The 8,194-nt window shown below is 38.9% G+C and overlaps 1 protein-coding gene across 1 annotated transcript in view; it reads right to left on the bottom strand.

Moving 5' to 3' along the window:
* NEK10 (NIMA related kinase 10) overlaps window positions 1-8,194 on the bottom strand; it is a 139,093-nt gene that overhangs the window by 39,397 nt on the left and 91,502 nt on the right. The window lies entirely within an intron of this gene.

Here is an 8,194-nt window from a genome sequence, read left to right as displayed (position 1 = left end):
CAGGAAAAAGTACTTTTTCTTTACTCAGTTGAGTCCCAGTTCCTAAAACCTTTATTGTGTGTGACAATTTGTGGCAAGTGTGTAAAACTTTAGGTTGTTGGGCTAAACAATGCTGACCCTAAGACATAGACCGGGAAGATGAAAAAACAAAGGAAGAAAGGCCATAAGAAAGGTAAGTACAAGTTGAAGAGCATGAGAGGAAAGCAAAAGAGTGCATTTATTAAAAGAAAAAAAAATCTCCTTGTGAAATGTGTCAGATTGCTTACTCACAAGTCAACTCCAATGAGTTGCTACAGAGACAGGCTCATGATTCCCCCTCCCACGCCCCACCCCCCGATATTTATTTTCCTTGCCTGCAAAACCCACTCAACCTTTTCCGGGCCCTCTTCCTTTTTCTGTCCTCAGATCCCTCTTCTTCCAGCTCTAGTATGCTACTCCAGACTTAAGGAGGTCTGACTTGCCACCAACACCCAAGAACCAGTTGGGTTGCAAATCAAGTCCTTTGCAATTGTCAAAATCGCATCCATGGGTAATTGGGTGTTGGCTTAAATGTTGATAAAGGGAACTCCTGTCAACATTTGTAGGTGCCATAAACTAAATGCCACTATAGACACACTTTCCCAAGTGTGATTCCCAGAGTTTTTGCTTGTAGATATTTAAGTACTCACATTATTATCCAACTCACTCCTTGAAGACTTCTGGGCTATTTCAGTCCCTTTTAAATCCCTGGATACCTTGCACATAGCAAATGCTCAAGAAGTAGTTGCTGTGTTGATGTCAACGGGAGAGAAGGGCTAGGAAAACAGATGAATTCCCTCATAGGATGAGCAGGTTTTGTAACTGCTGCGTTTTTAATCTTGCCCCTTTCTGCAGGGTCCTACACTGCGACATTTCTGAGAGGTGAAGGGACTGTTCGGTGATGCGAACTTCTCCCTTCCCTTTCCCTCTGTGCACGTAGGCAAGGCTGTAAGTGCACCTGTCTTAGAGATGACCAGCCCAGCAATGACAACAAGCACCTGTAACTCAGCAGGCACTGGGCAAAGGCAGACATGGTCGGGTATTTTTAGCCATAATAGTTTGAGGCCACTAAGATGTTTTCCAAAGTTGCCTTAGCAAGTACATAAACCTATTAAAGCAAGTGGGGGGGGGCAGGGAGAACACCTTGGGGGATAGAATTTGACTGCTGTCATTTTTTGTACATTCTAATTACTTAGGGTTTTTCTGGGAATAGGAGAGTGAATTTAGATCTTTTTGGCATCTGTATCTCCTAGGAATGGATAGACACATTCTGAGTATTGATATGGCAGCAAGTAGAAGACAATAGACATTTTATAATAAAATGATCGTTGATGTGGTAGTCATTACCATTAGAGAAGCCACTTCCTGTCACAACTGCTGATATAAACACAATGATGTTTAGCTCATTATAATGTAATGTGTATGTGTGGAGCAGATCATAATACATTTTTTAGTTGAATAGCAATTCTAACAGTAACAGACTGGCAATGCCCAAATTAACTGTGGCAGTAGGAAAAGAATTAAGAGAGCCTACTTTATTAAAACTAGTGCAATATTTTTAAATTGCAGAGAATGTTAGTTTTATAACAAGACAAAGAAAAGAAATAAATATAAAGCATAACACCAGCTACACCCTGTAGAAGCTTTACTGTAGAGCCATAAAGAATGCACTACATATGTTGTGTTCTAAATATTCATATTCTATTTGTTATATCTTTACTGCATTCCTTCCATTTACTCAATTAATAACTGTGACCTTAAATACATGAATTTAGGGTTATCCAGTGCTTGACAGAAATTCACCAGGATGAGGTGATCTCTTTTAGGTGACAAACCAAGTTTTATGTTTTTCATGGCTGATAGCACAAAGAAAATTCAAAACAGGCCCAACTGGCATGGTGTCAACCTAAGAACCAGAAGGTCCCAGTTTGATTCCCGTTCAGGGCATATGCCTAGGTTGTGGGCTCGATTCCCAGTGTGGGCGTGCAGGAGGCAGCCAATCAATCAATGATTCTCTCTCATCATTGATGTTTCTCTCTCTCTCTCTCTCCCTCTCCCTCTCCCTCCCCCTCTCCCTCTCCCTCTCCCTTTCCATCTCCCTCTCCCTTCCCCTCAGACATCAATAAAAATATTTTTTTAAAGAAAACTCAAAACAGGAGACAGATTATTAACTGCATATCACTGTACATAAACTTAATTACTGAATTTTAAAGTATTTAAAAAGTCAGCCAGTGTGGTCAGATGGCTGAATGGACTGTCCACTCAGCACGGGCAATGAGAGGCTCCCTCCAGGAACGCGCTCTGGGACGCTGGCTTTGCCATCAGAGAGATGGGCTGATGCAGTAAGGCTGGAGTCTGGTCCCTCAATATGGAGCTCTTTTAGCTCCGAAGCTCTTTGGATAATGTTTAATTTCATTGATAAAATCTTAAAGCATTTCCCTTCTCCCATGCCCCACACATCAAGTACGAGAATAATATGTTCAATTTAAACCAGAAAAGCTAGAGTTTGAGCCTTGAAAATAGCTAAATTTACAAATATTACACAATAAAGGAAAATGGTCTCTTCACATTTGATATTACTTTTTTGTTTTGAACTTGTTAAAAATATTCATACAAAGCTAAACATTTCACTTTAATATCATTAAATGCACATAATTATGATCACAACATTCTCTGAACTTCTTAAACCCATAAGAACATATTAATGAACTGTCACTAACTTAAATAAAATTAGAAAATGAATTAATTATAATAATTCAGTCTAAAATCCTAGAATCAAATTTACCATGCTTGGCAATGTTTCCCTGTCACCCCATAACTAACCTAGTATTCCTAATTCAAAGACAGATTTGCTAGACATAATAATAGTAATAAATATGAGGGGAAGAACAGTGTCATAATCTAAAAATACCATTTATTTAAAATACAGACAATATGGTCTACATCAACTACCGACCACCATTTTGTTTCATCTGCAGACAGATGAAAACAACTGAATGTCTATTAATATTTCCAAAGCATTTCAAAAGAGGCCAGATCAGGCAATGCCACTGAACATGTAGAAGAAACAATGCACAGAGAATTATCAAGCAGTCAAGTTTTAAGACATTCTAATTTGGATTGCTCAAAAACAAGAAATGTAATTGAAAATCAGCAAAGCTTAAGGCATTAAACAGAATGAAATTAGACATGGGTGTTATCAATAGAGATGAGACCTGCAAATTGGAGCCCCACTTACTGTCCCATTTTTAACACAGGATTACATAAGGAAGGGCCTAATTCTTGTTAAACAGCATTCTTAGCACAGATATCAAAATGCCAAATTGAGCCTGGCCGATGTGGCTCAGTGGTTGAGTGCTGACCTATGAACCAGGAGGTCATGATTTGATTATGGTCAGGGCACATGACTGGGTTGCAGGCTTGATCCCCAGTAGAGAGTGTGTAGGAGGCAGCCGATCAATGATTTTCTCTCCTCACTGATGTTTCTATCTCTCTCTCCCTCCATTCTAAAGAAAAGGCTTTCTTAAAAACAGCAAGAAAAGTTTTTTCTAAAATACCAAACTGATTAAAAAAAAACCTAATAGACAAAGAATTAGAAATCAAGGAAAAGAGTCTACATCATTTTTTGCCTGTCCCGATGTAATCTCTTCCTAACCAATTTCCCTGCTCCCACTTTTGGCTCTCAGCGGTCTATTACTACACAGCAGCCTGCTATATCATTTTGAAAGATTATGTCATTCTCTTTCAATAAACTCACATCACTCAAGCCTGTACTGTGGACTTATAGCCTCCTCAGCTCCCACAGTCTCCCACTGCTGCACTCCACTCCAGCCACGCAGGCCTCCTTGCTCACTCCTTGGACTTGGCAGGAACACTATCACTTCACTATCTTTGCTGATTCCTCAGCTATCAATGTTGTGCCTCCAGATATTTGCATGACTCATCCCTTTAATATATCCTGGTCTCTTCTCAGATGTCACAGAAGTATAGAGGTTTTCCACGATATCTCTATTTAAAATAGCCTCTTTCCACATGACTAATCACTTTCTATTACCTTGCCTTCTTATAATTTTTGCCCATAACACTTAAATTTATTTTGTATGTATTATTTGCCTTCCCCAACTATGAAGGTGAATTTCTTTGACTGTTCTGTTCACTGTTACAATATCAAACATGAATAATTCCCAGAAGAGAGCAGATGCTCAATAAATTTTGTTGAATAAGTGAAATATAATAACGATTTTTTTCAAAGTGTTGTACAACAATGGGTAGAAATCAAAATTTCAGCATGATTTTTTTAAAGAAATTGACAAACTGATTCTAAAATTAATAAGGAAATACAACAGACCTAGAACAGCTAAATCAAACTTGACATAGAAGAACAAAATCAGAGGAAATACACAACTGATTTCAAAACATATTAAAAACCTACAATATAACAGAAAAGAGTTCAGAGATAGGTCCACATATATACTGTCAAATGATTTTTAACAAAAATGCCTAATAAAATGAATAGGTAAAGATTAGGCATTTTAAGAAATTATGTCTGAAGAACTGAATATCCATGTGGAAAAAAAACTCAATTTCTTCATTATTCTAGTCACAAAATTATATCAAAATGCTATCATCATAATTAGTTCATTAATATTAATAAGGAAGAGAGCAAAGGGGAGGTCAAACATTATAAGCATGGTCATGGAGCGGCTTCCTCAGGAGGCTACAGCTTCATGCTCCCTGCCAATCACTGGGGAAGAGACGGAACAAAGGGGGAGATGTACACATGTGCAGTGAAGTCGGAGTGATGTAGGGGAGGTGCTGGCCTGTCAGTCTAGCCTGGGAGGAAGATCATTGGCTAGAAGGGTGGACCCCAATGTAAGCCTGGGAATCTTGGAAGGGCAAAACCCCCAGACAAAGAGTTCCCTCTTCCTTGTCTCTTGTTTGCTCTGTTCCCCTTACTCCCCTTTCTCTCTAGCTCCATGACCCACATGCCCCCATGCACTAGTCTGCCATGTGGCCTGAAGCAATGGACTGCAGCTGGGAACACAAGCTAAGCTAGCCAGATGCTGGACTGGACTTGAATATGGAATAGAAATTTGGGGCAGTGGCCTTAATTCTAGTACTGCTGAACTTCTTCCATGGCAAGATGGAAGAAGATAGTACCTTGGAGGGGAACCCAATTAATTTTACATCAGCAATAAAGCTTTCCATGAAACCCCATCCTCCCTTTCCCTGCAGCACCCAATTACTGTGATACACGACAACATGGGTGAATCTCACAGACATTATGTCATCTGAAAGACACTAGCCACTCAAGAGTGCATGTGTCTGATTTTTATATGAAGTCAAACAATAGGCAGAAGTCATCTATAGTGATGGAAATTACCCCAGGCTATCTGCAGGCCAGGAATTGGGTGAGAAAGGGCAGAGGGAACTTTCTGAAGTGATGTAAATGTTCTGCATCTGGTTTTGGGTGGGAGTTATGCATGGTCAAAAGTGATTAAACTAAGCACTTGAAATTTATACAGTTTACTATATGTAAACTATATGTTAAAAAAATAGAAAGGGGTGGATTGCATATATATCTGTGTGGGAACCTATAAGGCATCGCTTTGTTTTCTTAAAACATAATATAGAACATTTCCAAAACAAGTCATGATTTTTCCTAATATTTCTTTCACTGCATCATTCCTTGTTGCATTTGCACAGCCTTGGGGGAAATTCAGTCAACAATTAACCACACAATAAAAGCAAAGATGTTCACTAAAATATTGTCCTTTTAAAATACATCATTTTCCACATGGCTTACTCAATCTCAAAGCAGAGGACTGCAGACATGTGCCTTTAGTTGTGTGCTCAGCACTTGTAAATGACATTTGGCATAATGAAAACGAAACTTTCAGGTAAACAAATAGCACAACATTTTAAAAAATTTGCATTAAGAAAATATGAATCGGGCCCCTGACTAGGGGAAAAACCCGCAACCCAGGAGTGTGCCCTGACCCAGAATCAAACTGTGACCTCCTGGTTCATAGGTCGAAGCTCAACCACTGAGCCACTCCGGCCGGGTTATTACTACACTTTTAAGTAAAAATTGCTCTTCATTGTTTTTTTTTTCTGAATTCTTGCCATTCCTGACTCTGTGCTCTCCTTGAGATAGATTATTTTGAATTATGAAACAGAAATCATAACATTTTCCAAAGGCAAGTCTTGGATCTTTCATAAAAGCTAAATAAACCACAGTACACAGGCATGAACTTTTAGTGAAGACTTCTCTGTGCTTTTGAGGCTTATGTTAATTCTTGTCTTTACTAGCTCATAATGAACACTTTCATAGTTCAGAATAATTTAACATGTGGAAGTAAATAGCATTCCCACCATGAGATAGGGGCCTTTAATGCTTCTTATCATTGTTTGCTTACCTGCTAATTTGCAAAATTTCAGTAATTCGCAGAAGATCTTTTTATCGGTGCTGGGAATTCATACAGTTATACTGAACCCACTAATTTGCCTTTCTTTTGACTAGGATTTGTCATTAGATTGTGTAATTGCATTGTTGAGATTAGCTGCTCTGGGAGAACAGGCCACTATATTTGAAATGAAACAATTACAATACCACAATACTGTTTAGGAAAAAAAGAAACAATTTTACACTAAAATTCGTTTGCCAGTAATGGTGTAGATGTGAGTTTTAAAAAATAAGGATGGTACCCAGTGAGGATAAGGCCAATTAACTGCATGCTGTCTTTAATGAAATGTAATGATTTTATCTCAGTTCTTTCATAAAGCTGCATTTTTTCCTCCTAGTTATCATCTGATTAATCTTGAAATGAAAAATCACCAGTATGCCTACATATAATGCAAAAGAAGATATGCATTGCTCTTTAAAGTAGTAAACTCTGCTCTGAAGTAAAGCACTTCTCTGTGGTCCCTGACACTGAAGGTACCAGCAGGGCTTGGAGGCTAACTAGGAACAGGTGCTCAATAAATGTCTATTAACCGCATGAGTAACAGACGTGGATTTAGAAGTAATGGACCTTTAGTATTAGATTAACAATTTGCATCAACAAACTCTTCTTCAACATGGGCATTGCTCATTTTAAATAACTGATGCTATCTTACAGTTTATGCCACTTTTTAATTTGCATATATTCAAACACATTGATCTATTTAATCCTACTGCCCTCTGCAATTGGTAAAATTTCCCGACTGGTTTACAAAGGAGTAAAGAACTTGTAGAACCTCAAGACTCCCTCCTTGAGTGTAGGTCTCTCCCTCTATTTCGCCCAGTCAGGGCCTGACAGCTGGGTTTCCAGTTAAAATGGTACAGCCTCTTGGATTTGGGAGGGGGTATGGGTAAGCATACAGATGATGCATGACTGGTCCACAGCAGCAAATTGTTAAGGCTCAAGGATGGGTACACAAAGCACTTTCTTTACTTCCATAAATGTATCAAATTTTCCACAATAGAGTTTTTTTAAAAAGCTGAGGAATAAAATTAAATAAAGTAAATGGTCTTTCTCAAGGTGTTTTGCTAAAGATAAGAGAATTTCTGCTGTAAGATTTTAAACTAACTTCACCTATCAGCTACATGAATCTCATATAAACCGACTCATTTATATCCCATTGGAAATTGGCTAAGTAGCTTTGCAGTGCAGAACTTAACAGAAGGCCCCAGATACTTAAGATCTATAGAAATGGCTAACTCCCTTGCATTTTAGTTTACTGGAAATACTAACTCTGAATGCAACATGGCATCTGTGTGTTTCTCATTGTTGTCTAGTTTTTACAAAGTCAGGTAGCGAAACAATAAGCGAAGTGCACTCTAATTCCCTGAGTGTAAGATTTGACTGTTCTGCGAGAGCTGTAACGCCAAGATATATACATGCTCCTAAACAGAAACCTAGGCCTTGGAGAATCACCATGAATTTCTCTGTGAAATTACAGCTGGGATCAGCATCTAAGGCAATGAAGATGAGTTTCCCTGCAAAGAAAACTATATTGAATCTTTAACCCCTGGATTCCAAGTACGTCAAGACAAACCCACCTAACAGTAGGGTGGGCTTTCCTTCTAAAAGGAGAGCATGCTGACAGCTCTGTGTGTGTGTGTGTGTGTGTGTGTGTGTGTGTGTGTGTGTGTGGGGGGGGGGGGGCGGGGGGGGAGGGGGGAGGAGGCGAG

The sequence above is a fragment of the Myotis davidii genome, unplaced genomic scaffold (assembly GCF_000327345.1).
Source record: "Myotis davidii unplaced genomic scaffold, ASM32734v1 scaffold1910, whole genome shotgun sequence".
Lineage (NCBI taxonomy): Eukaryota > Metazoa > Chordata > Mammalia > Chiroptera > Vespertilionidae > Myotis > Myotis davidii.
This window is presented reverse-complemented; position numbering and strand designations above follow the sequence as displayed.